Source organism: Balaenoptera physalus (genome assembly GCF_965194825.1).
Source record: "Balaenoptera physalus genome assembly, chromosome: X".
Lineage (NCBI taxonomy): Eukaryota > Metazoa > Chordata > Mammalia > Artiodactyla > Balaenopteridae > Balaenoptera > Balaenoptera physalus.
Window position 1 is genome coordinate 52,443,791 of NC_138903.1, and position 26,465 is coordinate 52,470,255.

The following is a 26,465-nucleotide window of genomic DNA, read 5'->3' on the forward strand; positions in this document are numbered from 1 at the left end:
AGGGGGAAACTTCGGAGCCACAGAGGAGAGTGCAGAAACAGGGGTCCGAAGGGCAAAACGGAGAGATTCCCGCACAGAGGATCGGTGCTGACCAGCACTCACCAGACAGAGAGGCTTGTCTGCTCTCTTGCTGGGACGGGTGGGGTCCTGGAGCTGAGGCCTGGGCATCCGAGTTCGGATCCCAGGGAGAGGACTAGGGTTGGCTGCGTGAACACAGCCTGAAGGGGGCTAGTGCGCTACAGCTAGCTGGGAGGGAGTCTGGGAAAATATCTGGAGCTGCCAAAGAGGCAAGGGACTTTTTCTTGCCTCTTTGTTTCCTGGTACACGAGGAGAGGGATTCAGAGTGCCACTTAAAGAGCTCCAGAGATGGGCGCGAGTCGCGGCTATCATCAAGGACCTCAAAGACAGGCATGAGACGCTAAGGCTGCTGCTGCAGCCACCAAGAAGTCTGTGTGCAAACACAGGACAATACCCACACCTCCCCTCCCAGGAGCCTGTGCAGCCTGCCACTGCCAGTGTCAAATGATCTAGGGAAAGCTTCCCCAGGTGAACACAAGGCATGCCTCGGGCTGTTGCAACGTCACGCTTGCCCCTCTGCCGCTGCAGGCTCACCCCACATCTGTACCCCTCCCTCCGCCCGACATGAGCGAGCCAGAGCTCTCGAGTCAGCTGCTTCTTTAACCCCGTCCTGAGTGAAGAGCAGACGCACTCAGGTGACCTACACGCAGTGGCGGTTCCAAATCCAAAGGTGAAACTGGGAGCTGTGCAAACAATGAAGAGAAAGGGAAATCTCTCCCAGCCGCCTCAGGAGAAGTGGATTAAATGTCCACAATCAATTTGATGTACCCTGCATATGTGGAATACCTGAATAGACAATGAATCATCCCAAATTGAGGAGGTGGACTTTGGGTGCAACGATATATACATATATAATTCCTTTTTTCTATTTTTGTGAGCATGTATGAGTATGCTTCTGTGTGTGATTTGGTCTGTATAGCTTTGCTTTTATCATTTTTCCTGGGGTTCTCTCTGTCCTTTTTTTAATTTATTACTTAAATAATATTTTTCTTAGTAATTATATTTTATTTTAATGACTATATTTTATTGCATTTTATTTTACCTTTTTCTTCTTTCTTTCTATTTTTCCTCCCTTTAATTCTGAGCAGTGTGGAGGACAGGCTCTTGGTGCTCCAGTCAGGCATCAGTGCTGTGCCACTGAGGTGGGACAGCCAAGCTCAGGACATTGGTCCACAAGAGACCTACCAACTCCATGTAATATGAAACAGTGAAAATCTCCCAGAGATCTCCATCTCAACGCCAAGACTCAGCTCCATTCAACGGCCAGCAAGCTACAGTGCTGGACACCCAATGCCAAACAAGTAACAAGACAGGAACACAACCCCATCCACTAGCACAAAGGCTGCCTAAAATCATAGAAAGGCCACAGACACCCCAAAACACACCACCAGACGTGGACCTGTACACCAGAAGGACAAGATCCAGTGTCATGCACCAGAACACAGGCACTAGTCCCCTCCACCAGGAAGCCTACACAACCCACTCAACCAACCTCAGCCACTGGGGACAGACACCAAAGGCAACGGGAGCTATGACCCTGCAGCCTGTGATAAGGAGACCCCAAACACAGTAAGTTAAGCAAAATGAGAAGACAGAGAAACACACAGCAGATGAGGGAGCAAGGCAAAAACCCTCCAGACCTATCAAATGAACAGGAAATAGGCAGTCTACCTGAAAAAGAATTCATAACCATGATATTAAAGATGATCCAAAATCTTGGAAACTGAATGGAGAAAATAAAAGAAACTTTTTACAAGAACCTAGAAAAACTATACAGCAAACAAACAGTGATGAACAACACAATAAATGAAATTAAAAATTCTCTAGAAGGGATCAATAGCAGAATAACGGAGGCAGAAGAACGGATAAGTGACCTGGAAGATAAAAGAGTGGAAATAACTACTGCAGAGCAGAATAAAGGGAAAAAAATGAAAAGAATTGAGGACACTTTCAGACACTTCTAGGACAACATTAAACGCACCAACATCCGAATTATAGGGGTCCCAGAAGAAAAAGAGGAAAAGAAAGGGACTGAGAAATTATAGTTGAAAACTTCCCTAATATGGAAAAGGAAATAGCTAATCAAGTGCAGGAATCACAGAGAGTCCCATACAGGTTAAATCCCAGGAGAAACATGCCAAGACACATATTAATCAAACTATTAAAAAGTACATACAAAGAACAAATATTAAAAGCAGCAAGGGAAACACAACAAATCACACATAAGGGAACCTCCATAAGGTTAACAGCTGACCTTTCAGCAGAAACTCTGCAAGCCAGAAGGGAGTGGCAGGAAATATTTAAAGTGATGAAGGAGAAAAACCTACAAGCAAGATTACTCTACCCAGCAGGGATCTCATTCAGATTTGATGGAGAAGTTAAAACCTTTACAGATAAGCAAAAGCTAAGAGAATTCAGCACCACCAAACCAGCTTTACAACAAATGCTAAAGGAACTTCTCTACACAGGAAACACAAGAGAAGGAAAAGACCCGAAGCAACTAAGAAAATGGTAATAGGAACATACATATTGATAATTACATTAAATGTAAATGGATTAAATGCTCCAACCAAAAGGCATAGATTGGCGGAATGGATACAAAAACAAGCCCCGTATATATGCTGTCTACAGGAGACCCACTTCATACCTAGGGACACATACAGACTGAAAGTGAGGGGATGGAAAAAGATAGCCCATGCAAATGGAAATCAAAAGCAAGCTGGAGTAGCAATTCTCATATCAGACAAAATACACTTTGAAACAAAGACTATTACAAGAGACAAAGAAGGACACTACATAATGCTCAAGGGATCAATCCAAGAAGAAGATATAACAATTGTAAGTACTTATGCACCCAACATAGGAGTACCTCACTACATAAGGCAAATACTAACAGCCATAAAAGGGGAAATCGACAGTATCACAGTCATAGTAGGGGACTTTAACACCCCACTTTCACCAATGGACAGATGATCCAAAATGAAAATAAATGAGGAAACACAAGCTTTAAATGATACATTAAACGAGATGGACTTAAATAATATTTATAGGACATTCCATCCAAAAACAACAGAATACACATTCTTCTCAAGTGCTCATGGAACATTCTCCAGGATAGACCATATCGTGGGTCACAAACCAAGCCATGGTAAATTTAAGAAAATTGAAATCATATCAAGTATCTTTTCCGAAAACAATGCTATGAGACTAGATATCAATTAGAGGAAAAAATCTGTAAGAAATACAAACACATGGAGCCCGAACAACACACTACTTAATAACCAAGAGATCACTGCAGAAATCAAAGAGGAAATCAAAAAATACCTAGAAACAAATGACAATGAAAACACGAAGACCCAAAACCTATGGGATGCAGCAAAAGCAGTCCTAAGAGGGAAGTCTATAACAATACTATCCTACCTTAAGAAAGAAGAAACGTCTCAAATAAACAACCTAAACTTACAACTAATGCAATTAGAGAAAGAAGAACAAAAACCCCGCAAAGTTAGCAGAAGGAAAGAAGTCATAAAAATCACATCACAAATAAATGGCAAAGAAATGAAGAACACGACAGCAAAGATCAATAAAACCAAAAGCTGCTTCTTTGAAAAAGAAAATGATCAGAAGAACCAGGGGAAAGATGGGAATAAAGATGAAGACCTACTCGAGAATCGACTTAAGGATACAGGGAGGGGGAAGGGTAAGCTGGGACAAAGTGAGAGAGTGGCATGGACATATATACACTACCAAACATAAAAATCATAGCTAGTGGGAAGGAGCCGCATAGCACAGGGAGATGAGCTCGGTGCTTTGTGAACACCTAGAGGGGTGGGATAGAGAGGGTGGGAGGGAGGGAGAGTCACGAGGGTAGAGATATGGGGACATAGGTATATGTATAACTGATTCACTTCGTGCTATAGCAGAAACAGAGACACCATTGTAAAGCAATTATACTCTAATAAAGATGTTAAAACACAAAGACAACTAAAAGCTGGTTCTTTGATAAGATAAACCAAATTGATAAACCATTAGCCAGACGCATCAAAGAAAAAGAGAGAAGACTCAAATCAATAGAATTAGAAATGAAAAAGAAGAAGTAACAACTGACACTGCAGAAATACAAAGGATCATGAGAGATTACTACAAGCAACTATAGGCCAATAAAATGAACCACCTGGAAGAAATGGAGAAATTCTTAGAAATGCACAACCTTCCGAGACTGAACCAGGAAGAAATAGAAAATATTAAAAAAAAACAATCACTAGCACTGAAATTGAAACTGTGATTACAATTCTTCCAACAGACAAAAGCCCAGGACCAGATGGCTTCACAGGCGAATTTTATCAAACATTTAGAGAAGAGCTATCACCTATCCTTCTCAAACTCTTCCAAAATATAGCAGAGTGGGAACACTCCCAAACTCATTCTACGAGGCCACCATCACTGTGATACCAAAACCAGACAAAGGTGTCACAAAGAAAGAAAACTATAGGGCTTCCCTTGTGACGCAGTGGTTGAGAGTCTGCCTGCCAATGCGGGGGACACGGGTTCGAGCCCTGGTCTGGGAGGATCCAACATGCCGCGGAGCGACTGGCCCGTGAGCCACAACTACTGAGCCCGCGCGTCTGCAGCTTGTGCTCCGCAACAAGAGAGGCCGCGACAGTGAGAGGCCCGCGCACCGCGATAAAGAGTGGCCCCCACTTGCCACAACTAGAGAAAGCCATCGCACAGAAACGAAGACCCAACACAGCCCAAAATAAATAAATAAATAAATAAATAAATAAATAAATAAATAAATAAATAAATAAGAAAACTATAGGCCAATATCACTGTTGAATATAGATGCACAAATCCTCAACAAAATACTAACAAACAGAACCCTACAGCGCATTAAAAGGATCATACACTATGATCAAGTGGGGTTTATCCCAGGAATGCAAGACTTCTTCAATATATGCAAATCAATCAACCTGATACACCATATTAAAGAATTGAAGGAGAAAAACCATATGATCATCTCAATAGACGCAAAGAAAGCTTTCGAAAAAATTCAACACTCATTTTTCATAAAAACCCTCCAGAAAGTAGGCATAGAGGGAAATTTCCTCAACATAATACAGGCCATATATGACAAACCCACAGCAAACATTGTCCTCAATGGTGACAAAATGAAACCGTTTCCACTAAGATCAGGAACAAGACAAGGTTGCCCACTCTCACCACTATTATTCAACATAGTTTTGGAAGTTTTAGCCACAGTGATCAGAGAAGAAAAAAAATAAAAGGAATCCAAATTGGAAAAGAACAAGTAACACTGTCACTGCTTGCAGAAGGCATGATACTATACATAGAGAATCCTAAAGATGCTACCAGAAAACTGCTAGAGCTAATCAATGAATTTGATAAAGTAGGAGGATACAAAATTAATGTGCAGAAATGTCTTGCATTCCTATACACTAATCATGAAAAATCTGAAAGTGAAATAAAGAAAACACTCCCATTTACCATTGCAACCAAAAGAATAAACTATCTAGGAATAAACCTACCTAAGGAGAAAAAGCCCCATATGCAGAAAATGATGACACTGATGAAAGAAATTAAAGATGATACAAATAGATGGAGAGATATACCATGTTCTTGGATTGGAAGAATCAACACTGTTAAAATGACTGTACTACCCAAAACAATCTACTGATTCAATTCAATCCCTATAAAACTACCACTGGCACTTTTCACAGAACTAGAACAGTAATTTCACAGTTTTTATGCAAACCAAAAGATCCCGAAATAGCCAAAGCAACCTGGAGAAAGCATAACGGAGCTGGAGGAATCAGGCTCCCTGACTTCAGACGATATTACAAAGCTTCATTAATGATGACAGTATGGTACTGGTACAGAAACAGAAATATAGATCAATGGAACAGGATAGAAAGCCCAGAGGTAAACCCACACACATATCATAAACTCATCATTGATAACGGAGGCAAGGATATACAATGGAGAAAAGACAGCCTCTTCAATAAGTGGTGCTGGGAAAACTGGACAGCTACATGTAAAACAATGAAATTAGAACACTCCCTAACAGCATACACAAAAGTAACCTCAAAATGGATTAAAGACCTAAATGTAAAGCCAGATGCTATCAAACTCTTAGAGGAAAACATAGGCAGAACACGCTATGACATAAATCACAGCAAGATCCTTTTTGACACACCTCCTAGAGAACTGGAAATAAAAGCAGAAATAAACAAATGGGACTTAATGAAACTTAAAAACTTTGCACAGCAAAGGAAAACATAAAAAAGATGAAAAGACAACCCTCAGAATGGTAGAAAATATTTGCAGATGAAACAAATGACAAAGGATTAATCTCCAACATTTACAAGCAGCTCATGCAGCTTAATATCAAAAAAAACAAACAACCCAATCGAAAAACGGGCAGAAAATCTAAATAGACATTTCTCAAAAGAAGATATACAGACTGCCAACAGACACATGAAAGGATGCTCAACATCACTAATCATTAGAGAAAGGCAAATCAAAACTACAGTGAAGGAGGAGCTTCAAGATGGCGGAAGAGTAAGACGTGGAGATCACCTTCCTCCCCACAAATACATCGGAAATACATCTACATGTGAAACAACTCCTACAGAACACCTACTGAACGCTGGCAGAAGACCTCAGACCTCCCAAAACGCAAGAAACTCCCCCACGTACCTGGGTACTGCAAAATAAAAAAGAAAATACAGAGACAAAAGAATAGGGAACAGACCTGCACCAGTGGGAGGGAGCTGTGAAGGAGGAAAGGTTTCCACACACTAGGAAGACCCTTTGCAGTTGGAGACTGTGGGAGGCGGAGGGGGAAACTTCGGAGCCACAGAGGAGAGTGCAGAAACAGGGGTCCGAAGGGCAAAACGGAGAGATTCCCGCACAGAGGATCGGTGCTGACCAGCACTCACCAGACAGAGAGGCTTGTCTGCTCTCTTGCTGGGACGGGTGGGGTCCTGGAGCTGAGGCCTGGGCATCCGAGTTCGGATCCCAGGGAGAGGACTGGGGTTGGCTGCGTGAACACAGCCTGAAGGGGGCTAGTGCGCTACAGCTAGCTGGGAGGGAGTCTGGGAAAATATCTGGAGCTGCCAAAGAGGCAAGGGACTTTTTCTTGCCTCTTTGTTTCCTGGTACACGAGGAGAGGGATTCAGAGTGCCACTTAAAGAGCTCCAGAGATGGGCGCGAGTCGCGGCTATCATCAAGGACCTCAAAGACAGGCATGAGACGCTAAGGCTGCTGCTGCAGCCACCAAGAAGTCTGTGTGCAAACACAGGACAATACCCACACCTCCCCTCCCAGGAGCCTGTGCAGCCTGCCACTGCCAGTGTCAAATGATCTAGGGAAAGCTTCCCCAGGTGAACACAAGGCATGCCTCGGGCTGTTGCAACGTCACGCTTGCCCCTCTGCCGCTGCAGGCTCACCCCACATCTGTACCCCTCCCTCCGCCCGACATGAGCGAGCCAGAGCTCTCGAGTCAGCTGCTTCTTTAACCCCGTCCTGAGTGAAGAGCAGACGCACTCAGGTGACCTACACGCAGTGGCGGTTCCAAATCCAAAGGTGAAACTGGGAGCTGTGCAAACAATGAAGAGAAAGGGAAATCTCTCCCAGCCGCCTCAGGAGAAGTGGATTAAATGTCCACAATCAATTTGATGTACCCTGCATATGTGGAATACCTGAATAGACAATGAATCATCCCAAATTGAGGAGGTGGACTTTGGGTGCAACGATATATACATATATAATTCCTTTTTTCTATTTTTGTGAGCATGTATGAGTATGCTTCTGTGTGTGATTTGGTCTGTATAGCTTTGCTTTTATCATTTTTCCTGGGGTTCTCTCTGTCCTTTTTTTAATTTATTACTTAAATAATATTTTTCTTAGTAATTATTTTTTATTTTAATAACTATATTTTATTGTATTTTATTTTATCTTCTTCTTCTTTCTTTCTATTTTTCCTCCCTTTAATTCTGAGCCGTGTGGAGGACAGGCTCTTGGTGCTCCAGTCAGGCATCAGCGCTGTGCCACTGAGGTGGGACAGCCAAGCTCAGGACATTGGTCCACAAGAGACCTACCAACTCCATGTAATATGAAACAGTGAAAATCTCCCAGAGATCTCCATCTCAACGCCAAGACTCAGCTCCATTCAACGGCCAGCAAGCTACAGTGCTGGACACCCAATGCCAAACAAGTATCAAGACAGGAACACAACCCCATCCACTAGCACAAAGGCTGCCTAAAGTCATAGAAAGGCCACAGACACCCCTAAACACACCACCAGACGTGGACCTGTACACCAGAAGGACAAGATCCAGTGTCATGCACCAGAACACAGGCACTAGTCCCCTCCACCAGGAAGCCTACACAACCCACTCAACCAACCTCAGCCACTGGGGACAGACACCAAAGGCAACGGGACCTATGACCCTGAAGCCTGTGATAAGGAGACCCCAAACATATTACGTTAGGCAAAATGAGAAGACAGAGAAACACACAGCAGATGGGCGAGCAAGGCAAAAACCCACCAGACCTATCAAATGAACAGGAAATAGGCAGTCTACCTGAAAAATAATTTATAACCATGATATTAAAGATGATCCAAAATCTTGGAAACTGAATGGAGAAAATAAAAGAAACTTTTTACAAGAACCTAGAAAAACTATACAGCAAAGAAACAGTGATGAACAACACAATAAATGAAATTAAAAATTCTCTAGAAGGGATCAATAGCAGAATAACGGAGGCAGAAGAACGGATAAGTGACCTGGAAGATAAAAGAGTGGAAATAACTACTGCAGAGCAGAATAAAGGGAAAAAAATGAAGAGAATTGAGGACACTTTCAGACACTTCTAGGACAACATTAAACGCACCAACATCCGAATTATAGGGGTCCCAGAAGAAAAAGAGGAAAAGAAAGGGACTGAGAAATTATAGTTGAAAACTTCCCTAATATGGAAAAGGAAATAGCTAATCAAGTGCAGGAATCACAGAGAGTCCCATACAGGTTAAATCCCAGGAGAAACATGCCAAGACACATATTAATCAAACTATTAAAAAGTACATACAAAGAACAAATATTAAAAGCAGCAAGGGAAACACAACAAATCACACATAAGGGAACCTCCATAAGGTTAACAGCTGACCTTTCAGCAGAAACTCTGCAAGCCAGAAGGGAGTGGCAGGAAATATTTAAAGTGATGAAGGAGAAAAACCTACAAGCAAGATTACTCTACCCAGCAGGGATCTCATTCAGATTTGATGGAGAAGTTAAAACCTTTACAGATAAGCAAAAGCTAAGAGAATTCAGCACCACCAAACCAGCTTTACAACAAATGCTAAAGGAACTTCTCTACACAGGAAACACAAGAGAAGGAAAAGACCCGAAGCAACTAAGAAAATGGTAATAGGAACATACATATTGATAATTACATTAAATGTAAATGGATTAAATGCTCCAACCAAAAGGCATAGATTGGCGGAATGGATACAAAAACAAGCCCCGTATATATGCTGTCTACAGGAGACCCACTTCATACCTAGGGACACATACAGACTGAAAGTGAGGGGATGGAAAAAGATAGCCCATGCAAATGGAAATCAAAAGCAAGCTGGAGTAGCAATTCTCATATCAGACAAAATACACTTTGAAACAAAGACTATTACAAGAGACAAAGAAGGACACTACATAATGCTCAAGGGATCAATCCAAGAAGAAGATATAACAATTGTAAGTACTTATGCACCCAACATAGGAGTACCTCACTACATAAGGCAAATACTAACAGCCATAAAAGGGGAAATCGACAGTATCACAGTCATAGTAGGGGACTTTAACACCCCACTTTCACCAATGGACAGATGATCCAAAATGAAAATAAATGAGGAAACACAAGCTTTAAATGATACATTAAACGAGATGGACTTAAATAATATTTATAGGACATTCCATCCAAAAACAACAGAATACACATTCTTCTCAAGTGCTCATGGAACATTCTCCAGGATAGACCATATCGTGGGTCACAAACCAAGCCATGGTAAATTTAAGAAAATTGAAATCATATCAAGTATCTTTTCCGAAAACAATGCTATGAGACTAGATATCAATTAGAGGAAAAAATCTGTAAGAAATACAAACACATGGAGCCCGAACAACACACTACTTAATAACCAAGAGATCACTGCAGAAATCAAAGAGGAAATCAAAAAATACCTAGAAACAAATGACAATGAAAACACGAAGACCCAAAACCTATGGGATGCAGCAAAAGCAGTCCTAAGAGGGAAGTCTATAACAATACTATCCTACCTTAAGAAAGAAGAAACGTCTCAAATAAACAACCTAAACTTACAACTAATGCAATTAGAGAAAGAAGAACAAAAACCCCGCAAAGTTAGCAGAAGGAAAGAAGTCATAAAAATCACATCACAAATAAATGGCAAAGAAATGAAGAACACGACAGCAAAGATCAATAAAACCAAAAGCTGCTTCTTTGAAAAAGAAAATGATCAGAAGAACCAGGGGAAAGACGGGAATAAAGATGAAGACCTACTCGAGAATCGACTTAAGGATACAGGGAGGGGGAAGGGTAAGCTGGGACAAAGTGAGAGAGTGGCATGGACATATATACACTACCAAACATAAAAAACATAGCTAGTGGGAAGGAGCCGCATAGCACAGAGAGATGAGCTCGGTGCTTTGTGAACACCTAGAGGGGTGGGATAGAGAGGGTGGGAGGGAGGGAGAGTCACGAGGGTAGAGATATGGGGACATAGGTATATGTATAACTGATTCACTTCATGCTATAGCAGAAACAGAGACACCATTGTAAAGCAATTATACTCTAATAAAGATGTTAAAACACAAAGACAACTAAAAGCTGGTTCTTTGATAAGATAAACCAAATTGATAAACCATTAGCCAGACGCATCAAAGAAAAAGAGAGAAGACTCAAATCAATAGAATTAGAAATGAAAAAGAAGAAGTAACAACTGACACTGCAGAAATACAAAGGATCATGAGAGATTACTACAAGCAACTATAGGCCAATAAAATGAACCACCTGGAAGAAATGGAGAAATTCTTAGAAATGCACAACCTTCCGAGACTGAACCAGGAAGAAATAGAAAATATTAAAAAAAAACAATCACTAGCACTGAAATTGAAACTGTGATTACAATTCTTCCAACAGACAAAAGCCCAGGACCAGATGGCTTCACAGGCGAATTTTATCAAACATTTAGAGAAGAGCTATCACCTATCCTTCTCAAACTCTTCCAAAATATAGCAGAGTGGGAACACTCCCAAACTCATTCTACGAGGCCACCATCACTGTGATACCAAAACCAGACAAAGGTGTCACAAAGAAAGAAAACTATAGGGCTTCCCTTGTGACGCAGTGGTTGAGAGTCTGCCTGCCAATGCGGGGGACACGGGTTCGAGCCCTGGTCTGGGAGGATCCAACATGCCGCGGAGCGACTGGCCCGTGAGCCACAACTACTGAGCCCGCGCGTCTGCAGCTTGTGCTCCGCAACAAGAGAGGCCGCGACAGTGAGAGGCCCGCGCACCGCGATAAAGAGTGGCCCCCACTTGCCACAAATAGAGAAAGCCATCGCACAGAAACGAAGACCCAACACAGCCCAAAATAAATAAATAAATAAATAAATAAATAAATAAATAAATAAGAAAACTATAGGCCAATATCACTGTTGAATATAGATGCACAAATCCTCAACAAAATACTAACAAACAGAACCCTACAGCGCATTAAAAGGATCATACACTATGATCAAGTGGGGTTTATCCCAGGAATGCAAGACTTCTTCAATATATGCAAATCAATCAACCTGATACACCATATTAAAGAATTGAAGGAGAAAAACCATATGATCATCAATAGACGCAAAGAAAGCTTTCGAAAAATTCAACACTCATTTTTCATAAAAACCCTCCCAGAAAGTAGGCATAGAGGGAAATTTCCTCAACATAATACAGGCCATATATGACAAACCCACAGCAAACATTGTCCTCAATGGTGACAAAATGAAACCGTTTCCACTAAGATCAGGAACAAGACAAGGTTGCCCACTCTCACCACTATTATTCAACATAGTTTTGGAAGTTTTAGCCACAGTGATCAGAGAAGAAAAAAATAAAAGGAATCCAAATTGGAAAAGAACAAGTAACACTGTCACTGCTTGCAGAAGGCATGATACTATACATAGAGAATCCTAAAGATGCTACCAGAAAACTGCTAGAGCTAATCAATGAATTTGATAAAGTAGGAGGATACAAAATTAATGTGCAGAAATGGTCTTGCATTCCTATACACTAATCATGAAAAATCTGAAAGTGAAATAAAGAAAACACTCCCATTTACCATTGCAACCAAAAGAATAAAACTATCTAGGAATAAACCTACCTAAGGAGAAAAAGCCCCATATGCAGAAAATGATGACACTGATGAAAGAAATTAAAGATGATACAAATAGATGGAGAGATATACCATGTTCTTGGATTGGAAGAATCAACACTGTTAAAATGACTGTACTACCCAAAACAATCTACTGATTCAATTCAATCCCTATAAAACTACCACTGGCACTTTTCACAGAACTAGAACAGTAAATTTCACAGTTTTTATGCAAACCAAAAGATCCCGAAATAGCCAAAGCAACCTGGAGAAAGCATAACGGAGCTGGAGGAATCAGGCTCCCTGACTTCAGACGATATTACAAAGCTTCATTAATGATGACAGTATGGTACTGGTACAGAAACAAGAAATATAGATCAATGGAACAGGATAGAAAGCCCAGAGGTAAACCCACACACATATCATAAACTCATCATTGATAACGGAGGCAAGGATATACAATGGAGAAAAGACAGCCTCTTCAATAAGTGGTGCTGGAAAACTGGACAGCTACATGTAAAACAATGAAATTAGAACACTCCCTAACAGCATACACAAAAGTAACCTCAAAATGGATTAAAGACCTAAATGTAAAGCCAGATGCTATCAAACTCTTAGAGGAAAACATAGGCAGAACACGCTATGACATAAATCACAGCAAGATCCTTTTTGACACACCTCTAGAGAACTGGAAATAAAAGCAGAAATAAACAAATGGGACTTAATGAAACTTAAAAACTTTGCACAGCAAAGGAAAACATAAAAAGATGAAAAGACAACCCTCAGAATGGTAGAAAATATTTGCAGATGAAACAAATGACAAAGGATTAATCTCCAACATTTACAAGCAGCTCATGCAGCTTAATATCAAAAAAAAACAAACAACCCAATCGAAAAACGGGCAGAAAATCTAAATAGACATTTCTCAAAAGAAGATATACAGACTGCCAACAGACACATGAAAGGATGCTCAACATCACTAATCATTAGAGAAAGGCAAATCAAAACTACAGTGAAGGAGGAGCTTCAAGATGGCGGAAGAGTAAGACGTGGAGATCACCTTCCTCCCCACAAATACATCGGAAATACATCTACATATGAAACAACTCCTACAGAACACCTACTGAACGCTGGCAGAAGACCTCAGACCTCCCAAAACGCAAGAAACTCCCCCACGTACCTGGGTACTGCAAAATAAAAAAGAAAATACAGAGACAAAAGAATAGGGAACAGACCTGCACCAGTGGGAGGGAGCTGTGAAGGAGGAAAGGTTTCCACACACTAGGAAGACCCTTTGCAGTCGGAGACTGTGGGAGGCGGAGGGGGAAACTTCGGAGCCACAGAGGAGAGTGCAGAAACAGGGGTCCGAAGGGCAAAACGGAGAGATTCCCGCACAGAGAATCGGTGCTGACCAGCACTCACCAGACAGAGAGGCTTGTCTGCTCTCTTGCTGGGACGGGTGGGGTCTGGAGCTGAGGCCTGGGCATCCGAGTTCGGATCCCAGGGAGAGGACTGGGGTTGGCTGCGTGAACACAGCCTGAAGGGGGCTAGTGCGCTACAGCTAGCTGGGAGGGAGTCTGGGAAAATACTGGAGCTGCCAAAAGGCAAGGGACTTTTTCTTGCCTCTTTGTTTCCTGGTACACGAGGAGAGGGATTCAGAGTGCCACTTAAAGAGCTCCAGAGATGGGCGCGAGTCGCGGCTATCATCAAGGACCTCAAAGACGGGCATGAGACGCTAAGGCTGCTGCTGCAGCCACCAAGAAGTCTGTGTGCAAGCACAGGACAATACCCACACCTCCCCTCCCAGGAGCCTGTGCAGCCTGCCACTGCCAGTGTCAAATGATCTAGGGAAAGCTTCCCCAGGTGAACACAAGGCATGCCTCGGGCTGTTGCAACGTCACGCTTGCCCCTCTGCCGCTGCAGGCTCACCCCACATCTGTACCCCTCCCTCCGCCCGACATGAGCGAGCCAGAGCTCTCGAGTCAGCTGCTTCTTTAACCCCGTCCTGAGTGAAGAGCAGACGCACTCAGGTGACCTACACGCAGTGGCGGTTCCAAATCCAAAGGTGAAACTGGGAGCTGTGCAAACAATGAAGAGAAAGGGAAATCTCTCCCAGCCGCCTCAGGAGAAGTGGATTAAATGTCCACAATCAATTTGATGTACCCTGCATATGTGGAATACCTGAATAGACAATGAATCATCCCAAATTGAGGAGGTGGACTTTGGGTGCAACGATATATACATATATAATTCCTTTTTTCTATTTTTGTGAGCATGTATGAGTATGCTTCTGTGTGTGATTTGGTCTGTATAGCTTTGCTTTTATCATTTTTCCTGGGGTTCTCTCTGTCCTTTTTTTAATTTATTACTTAAATAATATTTTTCTTAGTAATTATTTTTTATTTTAATAACTATATTTTATTGTATTTTATTTTATCTTCTTCTTCTTTCTTTCTATTTTTCCTCCCTTTAATTCTGAGCCGTGTGGAGGACAGGCTCTTGGTGCTCCAGTCAGGCATCAGCGCTGTGCCACTGAGGTGGGACAGCCAAGCTCAGGACATTGGTCCACAAGAGACCTACCAACTCCATGTAATATGAAACAGTGAAAATCTCCCAGAGATCTCCATCTCAACACCAAGACTCAGCTCCATTCAACGGCCAGCAAGCTACAGTGCTGGACACCCAATGCCAAACAAGTATCAAGACAGGAACACAACCCCATCCACTAGCACAAAGGCTGCCTAAAGTCATAGAAAGGCCACAGACACCCCTAAACACACCACCAGACGTGGACCTGTACACCAGAAGGACAAGATCCAGTGTCATGCACCAGAACACAGGCACTAGTCCCCTCCACCAGGAAGCCTACACAACCCACTCAACCAACCTCAGCCACTGGGGACAGACACAAAGGCAACGGGACCTACAACCCTGAAGCCTGTGATAAGGAGACCCCAAACATATTACGTTAGGCAAATGAGAAGACAGAGAAACACACAGCAGATGGGCGAGCAAGGCAAAAACCCACCAGACCTATCAAATGAACAGGAAATAGGCAGTCTACCTGAAAAAGAATTTATAACCATGATATTAAAGATGATCCAAAATCTTGGAAACTGAATGGAGAAAATAAAAAGAAACTTTTTACAAGAACCTAGAAAAACTATACAGAAACAAACAGTGATGAACAACACAATAAATGAAATTAAAAATTCTCTAGAAGGGATCAATAGCAGAATAACGGAGGCAGAAGAACGGATAAGTGACCTGGAAGATAAAAGAGTGGAAATACTACTGCAGAGCAGAATAAAGGGAAAAAAATGAAGAGAATTGAGGACACTTTCAGACACTTCTAGGACAACATTAAACGCACCAACATCCGAATTATAGGGGTCCCAGAAAGAAAAGGAGGAAAGAAAGGGACTGAGAAATTATAGTTGAAAACTTCCCTAATATGGAAAAGGAATAGCTAATCAAGTGCAGGAATCACAGAGAGTCCCATACAGGTTAAATCCCAGGAGAAACATGCCAAGACACATATTAATCAAACTATTAAAAAGTACATACAAAGAACAAATATTAAAAGCAGCAAGGGAAACACAACAAATCACACATAAGGGAACCTCCATAAGGTTAACAGCTGACCTTTCAGCAGAACTCTGCAAGCCAGAAGGGAGTGGCAGGAATATTTAAAGTGATGAAGAGAAAACCCTACAAGCAAGATTACTCTACCCAGCAGGGATCTCATTCAGATTTGATGGAGAAGTTAAAACCTTTACAGATAAGCAAAAGCTAAGAGAATTCAGCACCACCAAACCAGCTTTACAACAAATGCTAAAGGAACTTCTCTACACAGGAAACACAAGAGAAGGAAAAGACCCGAAGCAACTAAGAAATGGTAATAGGAACATACATATTGATAATTACATTAAATGTAAATGGATTAAATGCTCCAACCAAAAGGCATAGATTGGCGGAATGGATAACAAAACAAGCCCCGTATATATGCTGTCTACAGGAGACCCACTTCAATACCTAGGGACACATACAGACTGAAAGTGAGGGGATGGAAAAAGATAGCCCATGCAAATGGAAAATCAAAAGCAAGCTGGAGTAGCAATTCTCATATCAGACAAAATACACTTTGAAACAAAGACTATTACAAGAGGACAAAGAAGGCCACTACATAATGCTCAAGAGCTCAATCTCCAAGAAAGCAAGATATAACAATTGTAAGTACTTATGCACCCAAACCATAGGATTACCTCACTACATAAGGCAAATTCTAACAGCCATAAAAGGGGAAATCGACAGTATCACAGTCATAGTAGGGGACTTTAACACCCCACTTTCACCAATGGACAGATGATCCAAAATGAAAATAAATGAGGAAACACAAGCTTTAAATGATACATTAAACGAGATGGACTTAAATAATATTTATAGGACATTCCATCCAAAAACAACAGAATACACATTCTTCTCAAGTGCTCATGGAACATTCTCCAGGATAGACCATATCGTGGGTCACAAACCAAGCCATGGTAAATTTAAGAAAATTGAAATCATATCAAGTATCTTTTCCGAAAACAATGCTATGAGACTAGATATCAATTAGAGGAAAAAATCTGTAAGAAATACAAACACATGGAGCCCGAACAACACACTACTTAATAACCAAGAGATCACTGCAGAAATCAAAGAGAAAATCAAAAAATACCTAGAAACAAATGACAATGAAAACACGAAGACCCAAAACCTATGGGATGCAGCAAAAGCAGTCCTAAGAGGGAAGTCTATAACAATACTATCCTACCTTAAGAAAGAAGAAACGTCTCAAATAAACAACCTAAACTTACAACTAATGCAATTAGAGAAAGAAGAACAAAAACCCCGCAAAGTTAGCAGAAGGAAAGAAGTCATAAAAATCACATCACAAATAAATGGCAAAGAAATGAAGAACACGACAGCAAAGATCAATAAAACCAAAAGCTGCTTCTTTGAAAAAGAAAATGATCAGAAGAACCAGGGGAAAGACGGGAATAAAGATGAAGACCTACTCGAGAATCGACTTAAGGATACAGGGAGGGGGAAGGGTAAGCTGGGACAAAGTGAGAGAGTGGCATGGACATATATACACTACCAAACATAAAAAACATAGCTAGTGGGAAGGAGCCGCATAGCACAGGGAGATGAGCTCGGTGCTTTGTGAACACCTAGAGGGGTGGGATAGAGAGGGTGGGAGGGAGGGAGAGTCACGAGGGTAGAGATATGGGGACATAGGTATATGTATAACTGATTCACTTCGTGCTATAGCAGAAACAGAGACACCATTGTAAAGCAATTATACTCTAATAAAGATGTTAAAACACAAAGACAACTAAAAGCTGGTTCTTTGATAAGATAAACCAAATTGATCAACCATTAGCCAGACGCATCAAAGAAAAAGAGAGAAGACTCAAATCAATAGAATTAGAAATGAAAAAGAAGAAGTAACAACTGACACTGCAGAAATACAAAGGATCATGAGAGATTACTACAAGCAACTATAGGCCAATAAAATGAACCACCTGGAAGAAATGGAGAAATTCTTAGAAATGCACAACCTTCCGAGACTGAACCAGGAAGAAATAGAAAATATTAAAAAAAAACAATCACTAGCACTGAAATTGAAACTGTGATTACAATTCTTCCAACAGACAAAAGCCCAGGACCAGATGGCTTCACAGGCGAATTTTATCAAACATTTAGAGAAGAGCTATCACCTATCCTTCTCAAACTCTTCCAAAATATAGCAGAGTGGGAACACTCCCAAACTCATTCTACGAGGCCACCATCACTGTGATACCAAAACCAGACAAAGGTGTCACAAAGAAAGAAAACTATAGGGCTTCCCTTGTGACGCAGTGGTTGAGAGTCTGCCTGCCAATGCGGGGGACACGGGTTCGAGCCCTGGTCTGGGAGGATCCAACATGCCGCGGAGCGACTGGCCCGTGAGCCACAACTACTGAGCCCGCGCGTCTGCAGCTTGTGCTCTGCAACAAGAGAGGCCGCGACAGTGAGAGGCCCGCGCACCGCGATAAAGAGTGGCCCCCACTTGCCACAACTAGAGAAAGCCATCGCACAGAAACGAAGACCCAACACAGCCCAAAATAAATAAATAAATAAATAAATAAATAAATAAATAAATAAATAAGAAAACTATAGGCCAATATCACTGTTGAATATAGATGCACAAATCCTCAACAAAATACTAACAAACAGAACCCTACAGCGCATTAAAAGGATCATACACTATGATCAAGTGGGGTTTATCCCAGGAATGCAAGACTTCTTCAATATATGCAAATCAATCAACCTGATACACCATATTAAAGAATTGAAGGAGAAAAACCATATGATCATCTCAATAGACGCAAAGAAAGCTTTCGAAAAAATTCAACACTCATTTTTCATAAAAACCCTCCAGAAAGTAGGCATAGAGGGAAATTTCCTCAACATAATACAGGCCATATATGACAAACCCACAGCAAACATTGTCCTCAATGGTGACAAAATGAAACCGTTTCCACTAAGATCAGGAACAAGACAAGGTTGCCCACTCTCACCACTATTATTCAACATAGTTTTGGAAGTTTTAGCCACAGTGATCAGAGAAGAAAAAAAATAAAAGGAATCCAAATTGGAAAAGAACAAGTAACACTGTCACTGCTTGCAGAAGGCATGATACTATACATAGAGAATCCTAAAGATGCTACCAGAAAACTGCTAGAGCTAATCAATGAATTTGATAAAGTAGGAGGATACAAAATTAATGTGCAGAAATGTCTTGCATTCCTATACACTAATCATGAAAAATCTGAAAGTGAAATAAAGAAAACACTCCCATTTACCATTGCAACCAAAAGAATAAACTATCTAGGAATAAACCTACCTAAGGAGAAAAAGCCCCATATGCAGAAAATGATGACACTGATGAAAGAAATTAAAGATGATACAAATAGATGGAGAGATATACCATGTTCTTGGATTGGAAGAATCAACACTGTTAAAATGACTGTACTACCCAAAACAATCTACTGATTCAATTCAATCCCTATAAAACTACCACTGGCACTTTTCACAGAACTAGAACAGTAATTTCACAGTTTTTATGCAAACCAAAAGATCCCGAAATAGCCAAAGCAACCTGGAGAAAGCATAACGGAGCTGGAGGAATCAGGCTCCCTGACTTCAGACGATATTACAAAGCTTCATTAATGATGACAGTATGGTACTGGTACAGAAACAGAAATATAGATCAATGGAACAGGATAGAAAGCCCAGAGGTAAACCCACACACATATCATAAACTCATCATTGATAACGGAGGCAAGGATATACAATGGAGAAAAGACAGCCTCTTCAATAAGTGGTGCTGGGAAAACTGGACAGCTACATGTAAAACAATGAAATTAGAACACTCCCTAACAGCATACACAAAAGTAACCTCAAAATGGATTAAAGACCTAAATGTAAAGCCAGATGCTATCAAACTCTTAGAGGAAAACATAGGCAGAACACGCTATGACATAAATCACAGCAAGATCCTTTTTGACACACCTCCTAGAGAACTGGAAATAAAAGCAGAAATAAACAAATGGGACTTAATGAAACTTAAAAACTTTGCACAGCAAAGGAAAACATAAAAAAGATGAAAAGACAACCCTCAGAATGGTAGAAAATATTTGCAGATGAAACAAATGACAAAGGATTAATCTCCAACATTTACAAGCAGCTCATGCAGCTTAATATCAAAAAAAACAAACAACCCAATCGAAAAACGGGCAGAAAATCTAAATAGACATTTCTCAAAAGAAGATATACAGACTGCCAACAGACACATGAAAGGATGCTCAACATCACTAATCATTAGAGAAAGGCAAATCAAAACTACAGTGAAGGAGGAGCTTCAAGATGGCGGAAGAGTAAGACGTGGAGATCACCTTCCTCCCCACAAATACATCGGAAATACATCTACATATGAAACAACTCCTACAGAACACCTACTGAACGCTGGCAGAAGACCTCAGACCTCCCAAAACGCAAGAAACTCCCCCACGTACCTGGGTACTGCAAAATAAAAAAGAAAATACAGAGACAAAAGAATAGGGAACAGACCTGCACCAGTGGGAGGGAGCTGTGAAGGAGGAAAGGTTTCCACACACTAGGAAGACCCTTTGCAGTCGGAGACTGTGGGAGGCGGAGGGGGAAACTTCGGAGCCACAGAGGAGAGTGCAGAAACAGGGGTCCGAAGGGCAAAACGGAGAGATTCCCGCACAGAGGATCGGTGCTGACCAGCACTCACCAGACAGAGAGGCTTGTCTGCTCTCTTGCTGGGACGGGTGGGGTCCTGGAGCTGAGGCCTGGGCATCCGAGTTCGGATCCCAGGGAGAGGACTGGGGTTGGCTGCGTGAACACAGCCTGAAGGGGGCTAGTGCGCTACAGCTAGCTGGGAGGGAGTCTGGGAAAATATCTGGAGCTGCCAAAGAGGCAAGGGACTTTTTCTTGCCTCTTTGTTTCCTGGTACACGAGGAGAGGGATTCAGAGTGCCACTTAAAGAGCTCCAGAGATGGGCGCGAGTCGCGGCTATCATCAAGGACCTCAAAGACGGGCATGAGACGCTAAGGCTGCTGCTGCAGCCACCAAGAAGTCTGTGTGCAAGCACAGGACAATACCCACACCTCCCCTCCCAGGAGCCTGTGCAGCCTGCCACTGCCAGTGTCAAATGATCTAGGGAAAGCTTCCCCAGGTGAACACAAGGCATGCCTCGGGCTGTTGCAACGTCACGCTTGCCCCTCTGCCGCTGCAGGCTCACCCCACATCTGTACCCCTCCCTCCGCCCGACATGAGCGAGCCAGAGCTCTCGAGTCAGCTGCTTCTTTAACCCCGTCCTGAGTGAAGAGCAGACGCACTCAGGTGACCTACACGCAGTGGCGGTTCCAAATCCAAAGGTGAAACTGGGAGCTGTGCAAACAATGAAGAGAAAGGGAAATCTCTCCCAGCCGCCTCAGGAGAAGTGGATTAAATGTCCACAATCAATTTGATGTACCCTGCATATGTGGAATACCTGAATAGACAATGAATCATCCCAAATTGAGGAGGTGGACTTTGGGTGCAACGATATATACATATATAATTCCTTTTTTCTATATTTGTGAGCATGTATGAGTATGCTTCTGTGTGTGATTTGGTCTGTATAGCTTTGCTTTTATCATTTTTCCTGGGGTTCTCTCTGTCCTTTTTTTAATTTATTACTTAAATAATATTTTTCTTAGTAATTATTTTTTATTTTAATAACTATATTTTATTGTATTTTATTTTATCTTCTTCTTCTTTCTTTCTATTTTTCCTCCCTTTAATGCTGAGCCGTGTGGAGGACAGGCTCTTGGTGCTCCAGTCAGGCATCAGCGCTGTGCCACTGAGGTGGGACAGCCAAGCTCAGGACATTGGTCCACAAGAGACCTACCAACTCCATGTAATATGAAACAGTGAAAATCTCCCAGAGATCTCCATCTCAACACCAAGACTCAGCTCCATTCAACGGCCAGCAAGCTACAGTGCTGGACACCCAATGCCAAACAAGTATCAAGACAGGAACACAACCCCATCCACTAGCACAAAGGCTGCCTAAAGTCATAGAAAGGCCACAGACACCCCTAAACACACCACCAGACGTGGACCTGTACACCAGAAGGACAAGATCCAGTGTCATGCACCAGAACACAGGCACTAGTCCCCTCCACCAGGAAGCCTACACAACCCACTCAACCAACCTCAGCCACTGGGGACAGACACCAAAGGCAACGGGACCTACAACCCTGAAGCCTGTGATAAGGAGACCCCAAACATATTACGTTAGGCAAAATGAGAAGACAGAGAAACACACAGCAGATGGGCGAGCAAGGCAAAAACCCACCAGACCTATCAAATGAACAGGAAATAGGCAGTCTACCTGAAAAAGAATTTATAACCATGATATTAAAGATGATCCAAAATCTTGGAAACTGAATGGAGAAAATAAAAGAAACTTTTTACAAGAACCTAGAAAAACTATACAGCAAACAAACAGTGATGAACAACACAATAAATGAAATTAAAAATTCTCTAGAAGGGATCAATAGCAGAATAACGGAGGCAGAAGAACGGATAAGTGACCTGGAAGATAAAAGAGTGGAAATAACTACTGCAGAGCAGAATAAAGGGAAAAAAATGAAGAGAATTGAGGACACTTTCAGACACTTCTAGGACAACATTAAACGCACCAACATCCGAATTATAGGGGTCCCAGAAGAAAAAGAGGAAAAGAAAGGGACTGAGAAATTATAGTTGAAAACTTCCCTAATATGGAAAAGGAAATAGCTAATCAAGTGCAGGAATCACAGAGAGTCCCATACAGGTTAAATCCCAGGAGAAACATGCCAAGACACATATTAATCAAACTATTAAAAAGTACATACAAAGAACAAATATTAAAAGCAGCAAGGGAAACACAACAAATCACACATAAGGGAACCTCCATAAGGTTAACAGCTGACCTTTCAGCAGAAACTCTGCAAGCCAGAAGGGAGTGGCAGGAAATATTTAAAGTGATGAAGGAGAAAAACCTACAAGCAAGATTACTCTACCCAGCAGGGATCTCATTCAGATTTGATGGAGAAGTTAAAACCTTTACAGATAAGCAAAAGCTAAGAGAATTCAGCACCACCAAACCAGCTTTACAACAAATGCTAAAGGAACTTCTCTACACAGGAAACACAAGAGAAGGAAAAGACCCGAAGCAACTAAGAAAATGGTAATAGGAACATACATATTGATAATTACATTAAATGTAAATGGATTAAATGCTCCAACCAAAAGGCATAGATTGGCGGAATGGATACAAAAACAAGCCCCGTATATATGCTGTCTACAGGAGACCCACTTCATACCTAGGGACACATACAGACTGAAAGTGAGGGGATGGAAAAAGATAGCCCATGCAAATGGAAATCAAAAGCAAGCTGGAGTAGCAATTCTCATATCAGACAAAATACACTTTGAAACAAAGACTATTACAAGAGACAAAGAAGGACACTACATAATGCTCAAGGGATCAATCCAAGAAGAAGATATAACAATTGTAAGTACTTATGCACCCAACATAGGAGTACCTCACTACATAAGGCAAATACTAACAGCCATAAAAGGGGAAATCGACAGTATCACAGTCATAGTAGGGGACTTTAACACCCCACTTTCACCAATGGACAGATGATCCAAAATGAAAATAAATGAGGAAACACAAGCTTTAAATGATACATTAAACGAGATGGACTTAAATAATATTTATAGGACATTCCATCCAAAAACAACAGAATACACATTCTTCTCAAGTGCTCATGGAACATTCTCCAGGATAGACCATATCGTGGGTCACAAACCAAGCCATGGTAAATTTAAGAAAATTGAAATCATATCAAGTATCTTTTCCGAAAACAATGCTATGAGACTAGATATCAATTAGAGGAAAAAATCTGTAAGAAATACAAACACATGGAGCCCGAACAACACACTACTTAATAACCAAGAGATCACTGCAGAAATCAAAGAGAAAATCAAAAAATACCTAGAAACAAATGACAATGAAAACACGAAGACCCAAAACCTATGGGATGCAGCAAAAGCAGTCCTAAGAGGGAAGTCTATAACAATACTATCCTACCTTAAGAAAGAAGAAACGTCTCAAATAAACAACCTAAACTTACAACTAATGCAATTAGAGAAAGAAGAACAAAAACCCCGCAAAGTTAGCAGAAGGAAAGAAGTCATAAAAATCACATCACAAATAAATGGCAAAGAAATGAAGAACACGACAGCAAAGATCAATAAAACCAAAAGCTGCTTCTTTGAAAAAGAAAATGATCAGAAGAACCAGGGGAAAGACGGGAATAAAGATGAAGACCTACTCGAGAATCGACTTAAGGATACAGGGAGGGGGAAGGGTAAGCTGGGACAAAGTGAGAGAGTGGCATGGACATATATACACTACCAAACATAAAAAACATAGCTAGTGGGAAGGAGCCGCATAGCACAGGGAGATGAGCTCGGTGCTTTGTGAACACCTAGAGGGGTGGGATAGAGAGGGTGGGAGGGAGGGAGAGTCACGAGGGTAGAGATATGGGGACATAGGTATATGTATAACTGATTCACTTCGTGCTATAGCAGAAACAGAGACACCATTGTAAAGCAATTATACTCTAATAAAGATGTTAAAACACAAAGACAACTAAAAGCTGGTTCTTTGATAAGATAAACCAAATTGATCAACCATTAGCCAGACGCATCAAAGAAAAAGAGAGAAGACTCAAATCAATAGAATTAGAAATGAAAAAGAAGAAGTAACAACTGACACTGCAGAAATACAAAGGATCATGAGAGATTACTACAAGCAACTATAGGCCAATAAAATGAACCACCTGGAAGAAATGGAGAAATTCTTAGAAATGCACAACCTTCCGAGACTGAACCAGGAAGAAATAGAAAATATTAAAAAAAAACAATCACTAGCACTGAAATTGAAACTGTGATTACAATTCTTCCAACAGACAAAAGCCCAGGACCAGATGGCTTCACAGGCGAATTTTATCAAACATTTAGAGAAGAGCTATCACCTATCCTTCTCAAACTCTTCCAAAATATAGCAGAGTGGGAACACTCCCAAACTCATTCTACGAGGCCACCATCACTGTGATACCAAAACCAGACAAAGGTGTCACAAAGAAAGAAAACTATAGGGCTTCCCTTGTGACGCAGTGGTTGAGAGTCTGCCTGCCAATGCGGGGGACACGGGTTCGAGCCCTGGTCTGGGAGGATCCAACATGCCGCGGAGCGACTGGCCCGTGAGCCACAACTACTGAGCCCGCGCGTCTGCAGCTTGTGCTCTGCAACAAGAGAGGCCGCGACAGTGAGAGGCCCGCGCACCGCGATAAAGAGTGGCCCCCACTTGCCACAACTAGAGAAAGCCATCGCACAGAAACGAAGACCCAACACAGCCCAAAATAAATAAATAAATAAATAAATAAATAAATAAATAAATAAATAAGAAAACTATAGGCCAATATCACTGTTGAATATAGATGCACAAATCCTCAACAAAATACTAACAAACAGAACCCTACAGCGCATTAAAAGGATCATACACTATGATCAAGTGGGGTTTATCCCAGGAATGCAAGACTTCTTCAATATATGCAAATCAATCAACCTGATACACCATATTAAAGAATTGAAGGAGAAAAACCATATGATCATCTCAATAGACGCAAAGAAAGCTTTCGAAAAAATTCAACACTCATTTTTCATAAAAACCCTCCAGAAAGTAGGCATAGAGGGAAATTTCCTCAACATAATACAGGCCATATATGACAAACCCACAGCAAACATTGTCCTCAATGGTGACAAAATGAAACCGTTTCCACTAAGATCAGGAACAAGACAAGGTTGCCCACTCTCACCACTATTATTCAACATAGTTTTGGAAGTTTTAGCCACAGTGATCAGAGAAGAAAAAAAATAAAAGGAATCCAAATTGGAAAAGAACAAGTAACACTGTCACTGCTTGCAGAAGGCATGATACTATACATAGAGAATCCTAAAGATGCTACCAGAAAACTGCTAGAGCTAATCAATGAATTTGATAAAGTAGGAGGATACAAAATTAATGTGCAGAAATGTCTTGCATTCCTATACACTAATCATGAAAAATCTGAAAGTGAAATAAAGAAAACACTCCCATTTACCATTGCAACCAAAAGAATAAACTATCTAGGAATAAACCTACCTAAGGAGAAAAAGCCCCATATGCAGAAAATGATGACACTGATGAAAGAAATTAAAGATGATACAAA